This window comes from Pinus tabuliformis, chromosome 8, assembly GCF_031772625.1.
Source record: "Pinus tabuliformis cultivar Carrire ecotype Pingquan chromosome 8, CPIR1, whole genome shotgun sequence".
Lineage (NCBI taxonomy): Eukaryota > Viridiplantae > Streptophyta > Pinopsida > Pinales > Pinaceae > Pinus > Pinus tabuliformis.
Window position 1 is genome coordinate 1095177206 of NC_142294.1, and position 17256 is coordinate 1095194461.

At 32.9% G+C, this 17256-nt stretch overlaps 1 pseudogene; it reads right to left on the bottom strand.

The window, feature by feature from the left end:
- Positions 1-13858: 13858 nt before the first annotated feature.
- LOC149239163 (uncharacterized) lies at positions 13859-14600 on the bottom strand (annotated as a pseudogene).
- Between the last annotated feature and the right edge of the window lie 2656 nt (positions 14601-17256).

A 17256-nucleotide genomic window follows, 5' to 3' on the forward strand; every position in this document is an offset into this window, starting at 1 on the left:
TTACTAATTTACGTCAATATTGGGTCCAGAAATACACAAAATCAATACAAGTTTGGATGCATCAAAATTTTCTCACCATAAGTTTGGAATTGAACATGTTTATTGGGATACAACAAAAATGTTGGAAGAAAGGAAAGATAACAATCTAAAGTGGAAAGGGTCGAGGATGAGAGCAATAAATGAGTTTAGGGTTGCAATAGTCTCACACTTGTGTCATAAATGAAACGAGAACTGTTACCTCAAAACAACAACTCTAGCTCAAAAATACCAAAAAAACATGAAAAACAACCCAAAAATGAAAACTATGTATTCAAAGATCTTTTTTTTGGCAAATTTTCAACATTTTATTAAAAACCATTTTTTTTTGCAAAAAGATTTGAAAAACACCCTAGAAACAAAAATTGTTCATGCTGGAATAACAAAAAAAAATGGATACCTTCGAGCGATGTAATTAAAAGTTAAAATATTAGGAATTTGAAGGACCATAAAATTCCAACAATTTTCAGACATGATGTTGAAGATAAAATATCATGTCTCAAAGCTTTTAATTCCAACAATTTCCATCGATGTTATTAAAGATAAAACATATTGACTCTAAAAAAACCCTAAGATGGTGATGGTTTTCAACCATAGCATTAAAGATTAAATATCATAACTTAGAAAAACCTTAATATTTTGAAACGTTTTCAATTATGGAATTTAAAGCCTTAAGTTTTTAACATATTTGAACCATGAAATTATTGAGAATTTATATGACTAAATCAATTTTTTAAAATGACCAAGTAAATTAAAGATTCATTACTCTAGGAGTAATTTTTTTTTAAAGGCAAAAAATATAGTCTTTTTAAATATTAACCTAAGATAACTTATTTTATTTCCACAAAAACCTAAAAATCAACCATCAAAACGAAGTTCCCCGTTCAATGAGGTACTAAATTTTCAACATTTTTAAAAGTATCTTATACCAAATGATAACAATAAATAATATCATGGCAATATCACTGTATAATTTAAAAATTGAACATTAACTTCTAATATATTTTTACTTTTAATCAAAATATGAACAAATGATAACACTAAATAATATCTTGGCAGTACCACTGTATAATTTAAGAATTGAACATAAAGTTCTAATATTTTTTTACTTTTATTCAAAATATGAAAAAATGAAAACAATAAATAATATCATGACAATACCACTTTATAATTTAAAAATTAAACATTAATTTCTTATATTTCTTTACTTTTAATAAAAATATGAACAAATGATAATAATAAATAATATCATTACAATAACCCTATATAACTTAAAAATTCAACATTAATTTGTAATATTCTTTTAATTTTAATCAAAATTTCAACTTTGGTAGATTGAACATAACATAGCTTATTTTTGTAATTCATTGTTGCATTATGGATATTCTAAAGAGATGAATTCTTCATAATTAAAATATATAATCCAAAAAACATATAAATGACTCATATCTTCATGTAATATCATATGGAAGTCTAAATATTTATTTCATGTTACCATGGAAACATCATTTACATAAAATGTCTTAGGCATTTATTCAAAATCACTCATAGATTCTAACACACCATTACAATGTACATTTTCATATGAACCATTGGATGTAGATGAAGTTCATTCATGTTCTTCTCTTTCATCAACTAGTGCCCCATCTGAGTCGACATGCATGCCAACCATTTTAGGTTTCAAAAGTTTTCTAGATCTATGACTACATCTAGCAGACTCCCATCTCAACACAATTTCTTTTGGTGGAAACCTTTTCAAAATCTATATGGTCTTGAAGTAGAGTGTTCTTCTCTTTGTTAAATTTAATTCATACACAAGTATGCCAATATCCTCCAATTTTAGGAGGTTTTTGTGGCACCAATTTATATTTGTACACTTTCTCTTCTTTTTATGATAATTTGTTTACCAACTACCATCTCTAGCTTGTATAGACCATTGAATGGGTGGGTATTTGTGGCATACTAATGTACTTCAATACCTGTGATATCTTCCTTTTATATAATGAGCTTTATAATAGCCGTAAGATCTTATTTTTATATAAATACCTTTATAACCTTGGCAACACAAAGTGGATAGCCAAGTGGATCTCCATCTGCTAACAATGATGTCATGCAACCCTCCTTAACATCCTACACATAAACCCTGTAAAGGTCTTCCATGGGTTCACGTTGTGCATGCGATCTTCTAGAATCAATATAGATTTCTCTTTCCTCTACCTGTGGAGAATTAATAATACCTAGAGATTGTTGTTTTTCAACAATGTGTATTTTCTCATGTTCATTTGGCCTATTTTGTGGCCAAATAAATGGAGTATTCAAAAAAGTATCTTCATTTATTGATCTTGAAATCATATGACTTTGATTATTGAAGAAAGACTCCACCAAACTAAATCAACAACATCAAAGTACTCATATATATCTCTAATACTTCTTTTCATTTCTTCCAGGCATTTATAATAATTGATATATCTATTATGCCTTCATGCATTATGGAGTTCAAAAACTGATTGTAATAATAATATCTTTGATGCAAATATTGGATTCTTTGTATTGAACTTCAAAACTGCCAAACCTGATGATGACCCCCATTATGCAACAGTTGAATACTTCTTGCCCCATATAAGTTTTTTTCCATCATTTTTTTTATACGAAATTGATGTTGGAAGCCGATGTCATTAAGTTGTTCAATGCATTTCTCCTCACCATGTGATCCCATAATAAACCTTCCCATGTCAATAGTTTCTTCCAACACATCAAAAGAGAGATCTAGAATTTATGATTTCATAATACATCGAATTAATGATGGCAGGCTCCCAACATCTTTCCTTCTCAATATTATTGAAAAATGACTGAGCATGTGATCAATATGGTCATGAGTATTCCCAATAAGAAGGAAACTAATATTTACCTTTCTAAAAATTCCCAATTCAATGAGCATGTTCAGGTACCCAAAAAGAACTTGATTTTTTTTTTCATGACTTGTGTTTTCTAATTGCAGATACACAACTTCATGAAGAAAATAGGCCAATGAGAAACCACATCATGGATTATAGTTATGGTCATATTTGAATTGTTACAAATATTTGGAGCTGTGAAGGAAACCCTTGGCAACATCTTCCCATTAAAGACCATACAACCAACTAAGTGAAACTGAATAAAAGTTTCCTCCTGTAAATTTTTTGGTGTCTATACAAAGTGTCACATAAATTTTTTATTTTGGTCTATGCACTAAATTATCAAGCCCAAATATTTATTTGGATTATCAAAACACTTCTTTCAATGTTTATACTTCTTTTCCTTTCACTTGTTTGTTGATTGCAATGCTCTTGAAGTGCTTTGACAACAGAATATGAACATAAAATAAAAGAAACCTATTAATAAATATATTTTCATAGTTGATACCTATCTAATTTTTAAAAATATTGTTTTGAATGCATACCTCTTTCTGCCCCTTGACATTTATCCCTTTTTTCTTTAAGAGAAGCACTTGTAATGCAAACCCCTATTCTTGTCTTCTTACACTAGTAGAAAATGGTGAAATTAGTGACTATCTGACTACGAAAGCTAGTCACCACAACCTTTCGATGTAAAATACTACCAAAAATTAGCAATATTAAGAGATCCAACTAAAAATGACTAATATAAATTAATAATTTAATCTTCAGTTAAAATATACGACCAACTAATAGGTAATACTACTAAGAACGATTCACTTGAATGACTAATTTAGTTTAGAAACAAAAATACGACTACCTAACAGGAACTACAATAATACAAATTAGTCGTACATCTTAGTCATTTTAATTTTGTCACTTCAACAATCTAAACTTACAAGAGATAGGGGATTGAAAGGTTGTTATAGGTTGGATGAAAGTTTATACTTCCTCATACAAATCTTTATTGGATCAAACTATGATTAAGATTATGGAGCTTATTAGAATATTTAGGGTTATATTATTTAATCACATTCACAGGGAATTAAATTCAAATGTTTACAAATTATAAAAAATGGAAGTGGGCTAACACCTCCTTTTGCAACATGACATGACCACCTATATATGTTGCAACAACCCTGCCAAATTATTTAGTGGGTTGCATGTCTATTTCACATTTCTTCTTCATCCTGGAAAGTGGTAGTGCCAATGAGAGGGTATGAACTTTGATTAAGGAATGTTCACTTAGTACCACTATCAACAAAATGAAACATCCATTCTTTTTTATGAAACAAGCAACATAATAATTCAAAATAGTTTTCTTAATTATTTTAAAAACTAGATCCATCTTAACTCTGGATCTATCAAGCGCCGAGAGGGATCAAATCTCTCGAGGTGGAAACCTCCTTCTTTGAGTGCAAAGCTTGAGGAAAGGTTTGCACCTCTAGAGATTTCATCCCTCTCAGTGCTTGATAGATATAGAGTTAAGATGGATCTAGGTTGCTTTTAGTCGTGTGTGGCCAAGGAAAATCTATCGAAGATATGATTATTTTTATCAATAATTTGTAAATACATCTAATATCAATAAAGTAATTTTAAATATGATAAATATGTTTTAGATTAATATGGTCATTTTAATTTTAAATTTTCTTAGGTAGATCAGTATGTTGAGATGATAAATATTGATAATAATCTTAATGATGAAAAATGATGAAATAAAATTTTTGAATGCCAGGTGACAATGTAATAGTGTTGAATGATAAGAAATGTGACTAATAAGAATGTAATTAAGTACACATAGTATTCATTGTGATCGATCTAAAACTATTTTCTTATACTATTCTTATTTTCACCCTTGTTAATTTTCACTTTTCTTATCGATTATATGAAAATGACAGTTTAAATCGTAAAACATTTAAATCTTTAGCTCGAGTTGTTGTAGTAAACATCATGCCTTCTCTCTCTTGCTCTCTAATATTAGTAAATTGAATTACTATAACACAAAAATCAATGTACATTGCCAATAATTGTTTGTGCTTACACTGAAATCAATGCACATTGTTAATCCAATACCTTTAAAATTAATGTACCATCATGCATCAAATTACATCAAATCAGAAATCAACATCTTCGGTGAAATCAGTGCATCCAATGCAAGAAATCAAATAAGATTAGAAAACAACTTTTATATTGAAATCAATGCATCTAATGCAAAAAAAACAAATAGGATTAGAAACCAACATCCACACTAAAATCAATGCATTTAGTGTAAGTAATCAAATAGGATTAGAAATTCCATCTACACTGAAATCAATGCATTTAGTGCAATAAATAAAATAAGAATAGAAATCATATACATTGAAATAAATGCATCTACGGCAAGTAATACAATATCATTATAAATCAACATATACACTAAAATCAAGGCACCTAGTGCAAGCAATCAAAGAGGATTAGAAATCACCACCTACATTGAAACCAATGCATCTAATGCAAGAAATATTCTTCCCTCTCTTCTCCATCCATCTATATCTATATTTGCCTCCATCTCTCCATTGTCTCTCTATCTCAGCTCCCCAAGCACACATGCTCTCTCACGCCATATTTGTCAATCTCTTTGTCCCTCCCTTCCTCTCTCCATCTCTCTCTTCTTCACTCTCTTTGGCTTCCATTAATATATCTATCTTCCTTTGTCTCTTTAGATCACCCCAAAAAACATACACTCTCTTTCTCCAATCTATCTATCTATCCCTCTATCCTCCTCTCCCTCTCTCTCTCTCTTCCCCTTCTCCCCCCTCCCTCGCTTATCTCTCTCTTTCCTCCTGCTCTTCTCTCTCACTCTTTCTCCATCTTCCTTATCGCTCCCTCTATCTCTCCCCACCTTTCTCTCTCTATGACTTTCTTCTTACCTTCCTCTCTCTCCCCCTCCAAATTCATCTCTCCTTCCCTCCCTCTCTCCACTCTATCACATCTTGTATCTTCCTTCCTCCCTGTCCCTTTCTCTCCCACCTCTCTCCCTATGTCTCTTCACCCTCAAAATCTATTAGTATATCCCTCCCTCTCTCCTTATGTCTCCTTCTCTCCCCCTTGTCTCCATCCCTCTCTCTCTCTCGCTTCCCCTTCTCCCCCTCTCCTTCACTCATCTCTTCCTTTCCTCCTGATCTGCTCTCTCACTCTCTCTCCATCTTCCTTATCGCTCCTTCCTTATCTCTCCACCTTTCTCCATCTATGAATTTCTTCTTACCTTCCTCTCTCCCCCCTCCAACTTCATCTCTCTTTCCTTCCATCTCTCCACTATCTCACAACTCGTATGTTCCTTCCTCTCTCTCCCTTTCTCTACCACCTCTCTCTATCTCTCTTGACCCTCCAACTCTATTATTATATCCCTCCCTCTCTCCTTATGCCTCCTTCTATCCCCCCTTCTCTCCATCCCTCCTTTTTTGTCTCTTTATCTCACCCCAAAATGTACACATTCTCTCTCCATATCTCCCTTCTCACTCCCTCTCTCTCTCTCCACTTCTCACACTCTATGTCTTCCTTCTTCCTTCCCTCTCCCCCCTCCAAATCCATCTCTCTATCCCACCTAATCCTCCTCTTTCCCTCCCTCTCTCCCCATCTCTCTCAAGTCATCTCTCTCGTCCTTCCTCTATGTCCCTTTCTCTCCTGCCTCCCGCTCTCTTCCCCATAACTCTCTCTATCTCTCTCTCTCTCTCTCTCTCTCTCTCTCTCTCTCCAATCCTCTCTCTTCCCCCATCACTGTCCTCATCTTTTTGAGGTCCTTTATTTTCCCCAATCTCTCTCTCTCTCTCTCCCCCCCCCTCTCTCTCTCTATGTTACTATATCCCTCAGTATTTTCTTCTCTCTTATTATCTCCCCCCTTATCTTCATCTCTCCTTATTTTTCTCTTTATCTCACCCCTAAACATACACACTCTTTCTCCATCTCTCCCTTGTCACTCTCTCTCTCTTTCTCTCCACGTCTCACTCTCTATGTCTTTCTTCTTCCCTCCCTCTCTCCCCCTCCAACTCCATCTCTATATCCCCCCCTCTCATCCTCTCTCTTAAGTCATCTCTCTCATCATTCCTCTATCCCATTCTCTCCTACCTCCCTCTCTCCTTCCCATATCTCTCTCTTTCTCAAACTCTGCCCTCAAATCCTCTCACTATCTCCATCCTTCTCTCCTTCTCTCTTTCCCCACTCCATATTTATATCTCCCTATCCCTCTCTTACCCTTCTCTACCTCTCTCACTCATCCCACTCCCCCTCTCTTCATTCCTCCTCTCTCGTCTCCTTAAGTTTATCTCCAACTCTCCGTATCTCTCCACATGTATCACGGTTTGTCTTTGTCCTTCCCTCCAATATATATTTAGAGTTAATATATATCATGATATATTAGTATATATTATAGTATAAAAAATTTAATATTGTATTATTCCAAAGTTATTAAATTTAATAATATGAATATTATAATATATTAATATGAATATTAGATTTAATCATAATAATAAGAATAATATTAATCTTTTCATATTAATATTAGGGTTAATAATGTTTTTTTGCATGATATTAATAATAATTTGGCCCATAGGCTTCACCTATATAAAAACTATTTTTTGAGTGTTAGTAAATATAAAGAGGATTATGGAGTAGATATAAAAAAAGGTTTTATATATTTACCATACCTTTGGTTTAATTATATTTTTATTTAATTACTACACCTCTTTTATTTACTATGGTATTTGGCACATAGACTTGGTATATAATTAGATGATGATTTCTAATCATGTTTTATATATTTTGATTGATTTATCATACCTCTTCATACCTATTTTACAAATATGATATTTGGCCCATCCTATTTAGCCCATGGTATTAAAATGGTATTTGTCCCATAGTATTCACCTAAATAAAATCTATTTTTTGAGTTTTCCTAAATATAAAGAGGTTTATGGAGTAAATATAAAAATAAGATTTATTTATTTAGCGTACCGAAAGTTTATTTATATTTTTATTTATTTACTACAGAGTAAGTATAAAATTAGATTTTATTTATTTACCATACCTCACTTTTATTTATATTTTTTATTTACGATACATATTTGTTGAATCTTATTAAACTCTTTATATTTTAAATTTATATTGTGCTTATACATACCAATAATTAGATTGATTGTTAAATAGGGTATTAAAAATATATAATGATAAATTCTAAATGTTGTTTAGATTTATGTTTACTTGAGATCTACCCCCATAACCTTATTACATGTTAAACGTTTAGGTTTACATTTACATGAGATATATCCCATAAATAACCAAAACATGTTTGACCATGAACAAAACTACATATATAGATAATACTCACCATTGAACCATTTCGAAATAAATGATGTTATTGTATAATGAACATATATATTGCTATAGTAAATATCAATGATGAATTTAAAAAAATAAAAATTACCATGATAAAACCAACCAAAGAAAGCCACTATGAAACTCAGAAATAACCCAACATTGCACTTATAATTAAATAAAATATATAAATAAGTGTGTGTCACTTGTCACATTGGTTGCAAATAACCCTCTGGATGATAATAATATCAAAAGAAACCCTAGACAAGGCTACCATTGCCAAAAATAGATTTTGGTAAAATGACCAGAACGAGAAGGGCTACAACTCTGCTAGTTGGTTTAGCAGAAATTTAAATTTGGCACAGAGAGAAGGTGAAGGGAATACTAATAAAAATAAAAAAAATGAATATATCGGTATTATTCATTCATTATTCTCTTTATTCTCTCTTTCATTTGTCCACCTCGGTTTTGTGCCTGCATGAGATTAGACTTTGTGCATTGTGAGATTAGACTTTGTGCTTCCGTTGGTGCACTCGAAGACAACGAGGGAGAAAACCTTGCAATCCTGTATATTAACATATGATGGGTTTGGCTTCTTAGATCCAAACAAATATTTTTCTCAAGTATCCTCTACATCATTTTGGGTTCATAAGAAAAACCCTTGGAAGGGAGGTTTTTCTTGAAAGGGAGGGAATTATTATAAGAAACACAACGAAAATGAGGGGTTTTGTGAGAATCGGTGGCACGATTTCAATTCCGCCTAGTGTTTAGAAAATCATACTAGATATAAAAGAAATAGCAAGGAATCACTCGGATGAAGAGATATACACAATTCTAAAGGAATGCAATATGGATCCCAATGAGATGATCCAAAAACTGCTCTATCAAGGTAGGCCCTATAGGTTTGGTTTCAGTTTGTTTTCAGTATTTGGGTTTGGTTTAATTTTTTGCAACATTATTGCTCATTGTCTCAAATCCAAGATAAAACCCAAACTATGTGGGAAATAGGGTTTATTGTAGTGCCAATATTATAGGTATCTAGGTTGTGGTGGAGTCGGCTTCTGTAGTAAGAATAGAAAGCACAAGTGTGTCCCACAAGTTAAGGGGTTTTAGGTTTTGAAGCAGAGAAATTGTTGGGATAGTTTGTACCACATAGTCACTCATACGATATTAGTGGGATTTGAGTTTAACGTGGAATTATGAATTATTTTCAGATCATGATCTGAATTAGAATCGTAAAGGTTTGGCAATTGCTTTCCCCCTGCTCCATCACTACCCCATGACACTTTCCCACAACTATTAAACTGATGGATTTGTTTACCAGAATTTACTAAGCCTTATTACTTCAAATCTTTCAACTGTTGAAATTTTGACAGTTTATTTGTGAATTCTTTAGTGAACTTCACACATGTTTATGCATAAGTTTCAATTTGCACAAAAATTCTACAGAAGTGATAAATCTGTATAAATATGTATATTTGTGTGGTTGTGTAAAAATTAATGCGAACATTGAGAAGTTAATTTCATATTGGTAACTTTTTTTGAGATTTAGAAAGTTATGTTTTCCCTTGTTCTATCGTTTGATGGGAATTCTTTTGTTTTTCCTATTATTCTCACTATTACACCAAGGGCACTTTCAAGGCATTTTTTTAAGAAAAAAGAAATCTTTTGTCTCAAAAAGTCAGTTTATTTTTTAGTTATTTTACATTAAAATTTAATATCAATTGAATTGTCTTAAATATAAAATTTAAGACAAAAACAATTCGAGACAAAAATATTTAAAGATAGAACTTTATATTTAAGACAAAAAGAGTTTAAACAAAAATATTTTAAGACAAAAAGAATTTGAGACAAAAATATTTTAAGACAAAAATTTGAATTGAAGACAAAAATAGTTTAAGACAAAAATATTTTAAGACAAACTTTATATTTAAGACAAAAATAGTTTGAGACAAAAATATTTTAAGACAAAACTTTATATTTAAGGAAAAAATAGTTTAAGACAATTATTTTAAGACAACTTTATATTTAAGACAAAAACAGTTTGAGACAAAAGTATTTTAAGACAAAACTTTATATTTGAGACAATGGTTACTTAAGACGAAACCCATTTAAGACAATTAACAATTAAGGCAAAAACATATCTATTTAAGAATTGACTATGAGCATACCTTTTCTCTTGTAGCAAGGTACTCATCTATTAGATCAATTCTTACCTTGTCTATGGAAATGGGGTGGAAGATCCACCAGATGGATGTAAAAACAACATTTCTCAATAGGGTTACTGAGGAGGAGGTGTACATCAAGCAAATATAATAGTTTGAGACATTTGAATGAGAGTCTCATGTGTGCAAACTCAAGTGAGCATTGTATGGTTTCAAACAAGCACCCTGTGCTTGGTACACCAGGATTGATATTTATCTCACCGGTTTGGGCTTCACCAGAATTGAAGCGGATGAAAACCTTAATCACATCTTAATAGAAGGTAAATTTCTTATTATTGTCTTATATTTTGTTGATTTGATTTTAATTAATGATGATAGGTTGATCATATCTTGCAAGGAGGATTGCAAGTTTATTTGAAATGCAGGACATGGGTCTCATCGAGTGCTTCCTCTCGTTGGAAGTATGGGAAGACTACAAGGAATTTTTGTCTCTCAAGGAAAATATGAAAATGAGATACTACAAAGATTATGCATGGAGATATGTAAACCCATAGAGACACATCTAGCAAACAATTAGAGGAAGGAGTATATCACTTCAAGTGAAGAAGTGGATGCTACCATTTATCAACAACTAGTGGGCTCACTCATGTATCTTGTCAACACATGACCATACATGTGCTATGAAGTAAGCCAGCTAAGCCAAGTTATATTTAGGCCAACCAAATTATTTTGGAAGGAAGTTAAGAATTTTTTACGGTACATCATATGCACTACCCAATTTGGATTATGGTATAGATGGGTAGAGGGAGTGAAGTTGTGTGGCTTCATAGATACAAATTGGGTACAAAGTCCATAAGACTGAAAGAGTACGTCAACTGGCATTTTCAGTGTTGGGTTTGCAGCTGTTTCTTGGTACAACATGAAGCAAAGATATGTGGCGCTCAGCTCGACAGGAGTAGAATACATGGCTACAAGTCAAGAAACATGTGAGGCGATATGGATAAGAAAGATACTTGTTGGACTCTTTGGTACGATGATGGATCCAACTGTGATCTACTTTGATAATTAGATTTGCATCAAACTCTATGAGAATCCTATATTTCACGATCAAAAAAAGGATATAGATATTTGGTATCACCATTTATGGGATTGTGTGAAAAGGAAGATAGTATTGCTACACTACATTCTGATAGGGGAACAAGATGATCGCATTTTGAAAAAAACTTTGTCGAGAGGGAAGTTCAGTTCTATAGGTGTGGGATAGGGGTGGTTGATAATCCCTTTCCTCCTGAGAGGGAGTGCTTAGAAATGGCTAAATAAATTGTCAATTTGGTTTTGCCTTGATTAAATTGATAAAATTTTAATTTCCACATCAATAGACAACTTGGATGCAGTTAACTTGTGTGACATGGCTTGTGTCACCCAGTTTACTCCATAAATTTGAGTTGGAGGAGATAGAGTTTAGTTAAGCATGTGTGATTGCTAATTTGTAGCAAACAAAGTCAGTTATCTCAAGTTGTTTTAAGTTAAGCTAGTTCCAAATATTGAAGGATCTAGTGGAAGGTCAATTGTGCGGTAGGATTTCAGTGGCGAGATACATGTGGATGGTGACTACAAAGTGAGTTATGAATTGATGAATCCAACAATAGACCTTGTTGATGATGGTGAAGCTTCCAATAAATAAATGAATAACATGTGTGATTTAGTTGGTATGATTGTAGTAGATGATGACCTCTTTGTGACAGTTCGAGGCATTTAAGTTTGAGAATAGGTTCAAAGAATGATATTATTGGTATTGACTTCACCTTACTTGGAGACATCATTTTTATTGTACGGGTTGCAACCTTTCCATTGGATGTGGTTGGTAATGTGGAGAATACTCAACTTCGAGTAGAGATTCATACTGACTCTAACAAGCCTATGGATGCTTGTTTACAAAGGAATGCCACTACCAACTCAGCTCATTGGTTTCTTTGTTTGTTCATGGCAGTTTTTGTTTTCAACCTTCCTTCTCTAAGGGCTTGAGACTACTTTCTTCATTAATTTACATGGACAAGTGAAAGAAGAAGAATGGAGCTTGTCTCCACAACTTCTCCATTTCACTATGTTATAAATAAAAATAGTCCAATCTATAGTCAATAGAATAATAACCTCTTGATACACCTTTGGTGAGATATGCAGAGCTCTCGTAGCTCAACGAAATGGAATCTAATAGCTCTAGTGGGAAAGACTTCAATTTTATGTCCAAGACACTAGTAGAAATGGAGTAGTGATGAAGGCAATGATCTCCATTGGGTATTTACTTTTTTATTTCAACAGACAAGAATAATCTTGGTGTTGGAGGAAGAGAAGAAACATCTTTACGAAAAAAATAACATAATTGCTCCCCTGGTGCCATTAGTTTTTGTTAATTCATTCAAATGCAGGTAATGTATAAGGATTTGTTAGTGTACATGAAATTTCCTCTCTTTCCATTAGAAAAATAGGTTCATCCTAGTATTAATATATCAAATAATGTTCATTAATATGTATGGTTCAATTTCGTTTGATGATACTATTTCTCCAAAGGATATCTTTTTTTTTGTTTAAGATATGGTGATACCTTTAAATATGATTTCATTTTGGGTAAAATTGGAAGTGGAACCATAAGTTGGGGTTTCAATTTCCTTTGTCGTAGTAGGCTTCTTGAATTTTCCATCAAAATGTTTTGTTGTGGCCCAACATAGAATAATCTTTGGATGGAAAGGCTTGTTATGAGTGGTATGTTTTTTAGCCCTTAAACTCATTATATTCTTTATTTTTCCATGGTATTTGTTTTTCTCAACTTTCCTTTTCCAAGGGGTTGATACTATTTTCCTTATTCATCTTTCATGGCCCAGTGAAAGAAGAAGAATGTGACTTGTCTCCATAACTTTTCCATTTCTCCGAGTTGCAAATAGAACAATCCAATTATATAGCCAAGAGACTAATAGCCTCTTGATAAACCTGTAGTGAGCTATGCATGAAGATCTTGGATGAAGCTATAACTACAATCTAAGTTCTTGAACTCAAGAGTTGGTTCTTACACACATTTAAAATATACCCCTCTTCCAATTTCATCAATGTTTTCATATTGATGTTTTATATTCTAGATAATTTTATTAAAATTTCTAAGTCTATCTAAATGTATTCATGATTTGGTGGGCATATTTTGATGTAAATGAAGCTTCTATATCTTCAAGAAAGACCTTTCCTAGAGTGGACAATGAGGTAGTGCAAAAATTTATATGTTGACAAACGCTTTGGTCCTAGTGTTTAGCTTATTATCTTCAATTTATCGGTTATATAATTTTTTCCACTTCTTGCATCTTAAATTACTTTGTTCACATTTTATGCTCATGTTTTTTCGGCTATATTGATCTCATCTTTTTGGTTTTTCTCGAGATATCTTAGTGAATTATTGTCACTATCTTTTAAATCAATGGGTGCAAATTCTTCACTAGCATCATAAAGTGGAGGCAAATAGCTGCAACTATTTTGAGTGCCATGGTTATAATGTTCAAGATTGTATAAGCACTTGAAATATCCTAAAACAACCCCATTATAGTTGGAAGTAGATTCCAACGATCTAGCTATGTTAGCGTGATCAACAGGATCCAATGTTTCATGAAGGGAATAAATTAACAGTGCCATATTCAGGGATCTCATGTAGTCACTCTTATTCATGGATGATGTAGTGTAAGTCCATTACTTTTTTCTTAATTTAGATTATAACAAAAGGAACCTTCAATTGGGTTCAAGTTGTTGTAGTCATGCAATGTATTTGAAACTAGGAGTCCTTGAACCTATAGATCATTGTACCATTGTAATATATATTGCAAATTATGGTTCTTACATTTTTTGTTTCTAGAGATGGTTAAAATTCTTGAATATTTAGCAGCTTACTCTCATTGTTGAGAGATGCAGATTCTTTGAACAAGAACTATGGAAAATTAATATGTACCTTGGAACCCTCAATATTCCTTGAGATTATCTCACCCTTAACAATGTATTTCTTTATCCAAGAGTTCTAGTAATTTTAAATATCATTATCTATTCTTCTAGGTGGATGGAATGCTATGTATGCCCACCTGCACATATTTAGTCCATCAAATATATCTTAATGTCAATGCTTTAATGCACCACCAAGAACTAATAAATTGATGAAACTTAGACCAACCTGTTTCTATAATTGGTATGTAGATGAATGATAAGCTTGTATTCATTTGGACTAAAACTACCTCACTTGATGTCAACTCTCAAGTAGTTGATCCATCGCAATCCGTAGCTCTTTCCACAATGAACGTTGAATACCTACCATGAAAGTAAATAAGAATCGATGGACAATAATACTAAAAAAAACTATATTTTTTGTTGTTGTTAGGAATGTTATTGTTGGGTAAGGAGGATTTATAGCAATAGGCATTGTTGGTCCCACATTTGTTCAACAAAGATTTGTGCAAGGATGGAGTTTTGGAAGTCTCTTTATGTATTGGAGATTTAACAAAGACCCATGGCCTTACTGTCTCCACACTAGAGGAACCCTTATAGTGGACTCACTATGCAAAGCTTTGAAAAACTATTTTCCCTGCTAGACTCACTCTATAGAGCCCCAAAAATCTATTTTCTAAGCTATTGATGTGATAATTAATTAAATAAACTTTGCATTCAATGGTTATGCGCTTAAACCCGATGACAGGAGAATAACAGTGTGCAAAGATGATGAGTGAAGCCCAGTAAATTCCATATGGCCAAATCTAGATCCTTCGAAGGAGAGTCTCAAAACTAACCCTATCTTCCAGGCTCATCATTCTCACTCATGGTTGATATTGCGTCCACACTTATGTTGAAGAGGTTATTGAAAATGATCTATTAGTTTTTCCACAACATCAACCAAACAAAGCATGTTGAAACGTAGCAACAAATTATGCAACTGGGATAGAGAAAGCGTTAAAGAGTTGCCGCATGTAACATCCCTCACTAGGGATTCCTAGAAAACCTTCAGGAACACTAGAGTTTTTTTTTAAATAACATCTTTACAGTGCACTAAAAAAACAATACCTCTAGACAAGAAATAACATCAACAATATATATAAGTAATTAAAAAATTCAAAATATTTCGATAGAGCAAGAATTTCTTTAGAGTTCAATGAATTTCTTGCTCTATCGAGAGACTAGCCTTACATTTAGTCGTGAAATTCAAGAAATATAGTCTCTCTTTAGAGTTTGGACTTTAATCTATGAGACATGAAGATGGGAGTATTTTTCTTATTAGTCCTTGCAATCTATGACATGGGACTATAGTAATCGATTGTATTAGTTAGCATTAGTACTTGTGCATATTAATCCAAAGTTTTTATAAACTTTACCATGTTCATAAAATGACCATTGTTCTCAACATATAAATTTATCGATTTAACTTTGAGGAACAATAATATATTTGATGGTATTATTTGACCTCTTCCCAAGGAATACAAACCATATCATTGATATTATTCATATAATATCTTTGCTCAATGCGTTTATTTGATTCGTATTTCCAAGATTTGAAACTAATGCTAACATTAGTTTATAAACATTAAATGCTACCTATAACCATGGAAACGCTGAAGAGGGCTTGATGGATGTCTGGATGTTGGTGTGGTGTATAAGGAATGAGACACTTGTTAGTCCTCTTATTCCTCTCCTTAAAAAAATCAATGACTACCTTCATATTTAGTTGTAGCTCTAGACTTCTTAGCAGGGTGCATAACCTCTCCTCTACTTTAGCTTGACAACCCAACTTCAACTCTAAATGATTTAGCTTGAAAACCCAAATTCAGCTCCAAGGAAAATTATTTTATCTTTGACAATGAAGTTGTGGTTAGATTTGGTGCCAGTGGGATTTAAGACTCATCCAAGCTACCTAACGTCTACATCTGAGCTTTGATCAATGCATCTCACACAAACTGCAAAAATTGGTGGGGAGATGACATCCAAAACCATGATCAGTAGAAACTTCATTTGGAAGTATGTGATGTTCTTTTTTGTGTAGCTTGGTAGGTGCTCCAAGCCCTAATGTTTGAGTGTTGGAGGTCAAAGGGCCACAAGTAGGCTTGGGGGCTTGGAACCCAAGTATGGGGTTTTCCACCCATCGATGTTTGGGCCAAAACCATGATGAGTTTTTGAAATGTGATTGATAAGGATGATAGTTCTCATCAGGATGATTATAAAACAATGCAAATCATCTAATTCCAAGTTGTTGTTGAGGAGAAATGGATTTTTTAAGTTGACAAGAAATTATTGGGTTTTCAAGTCATGCATATATTGTGACAACCTTGCACATTTTGGCATGCCTTAGCACTTGGCACATTTAGAATATTTGACATGATAGTTGACATGACTTTACACTATCTGGCACATGTTAAAATTCCTTAGCACGCCTTGGCACTTAGACCCTCACAAGTAGCCTTACATTTTTTCACGACTTGGGAACACAATCAAGTCCTTAGCTATTGCCATTCATGTGACATTGGGAGAATATTATATGCTACCAATACTTTTTTACAACGTTTCAAGTCATATGTGAATGAAGAGGACTTTGCAAAGGTTTTCTTTAAAGTGTCGAAATACCTCCAAGATCAAGTTGGCCTACATGAAGAGCCACGTCTACCCTTGAAAGATCCTATATATAGAGAGGAACTTTTCCTCCATTATACACACTCACTCATCTCATTCTATGTGAAGAAGAGGAAGAAGAAAGGTCAAAGAAGGAA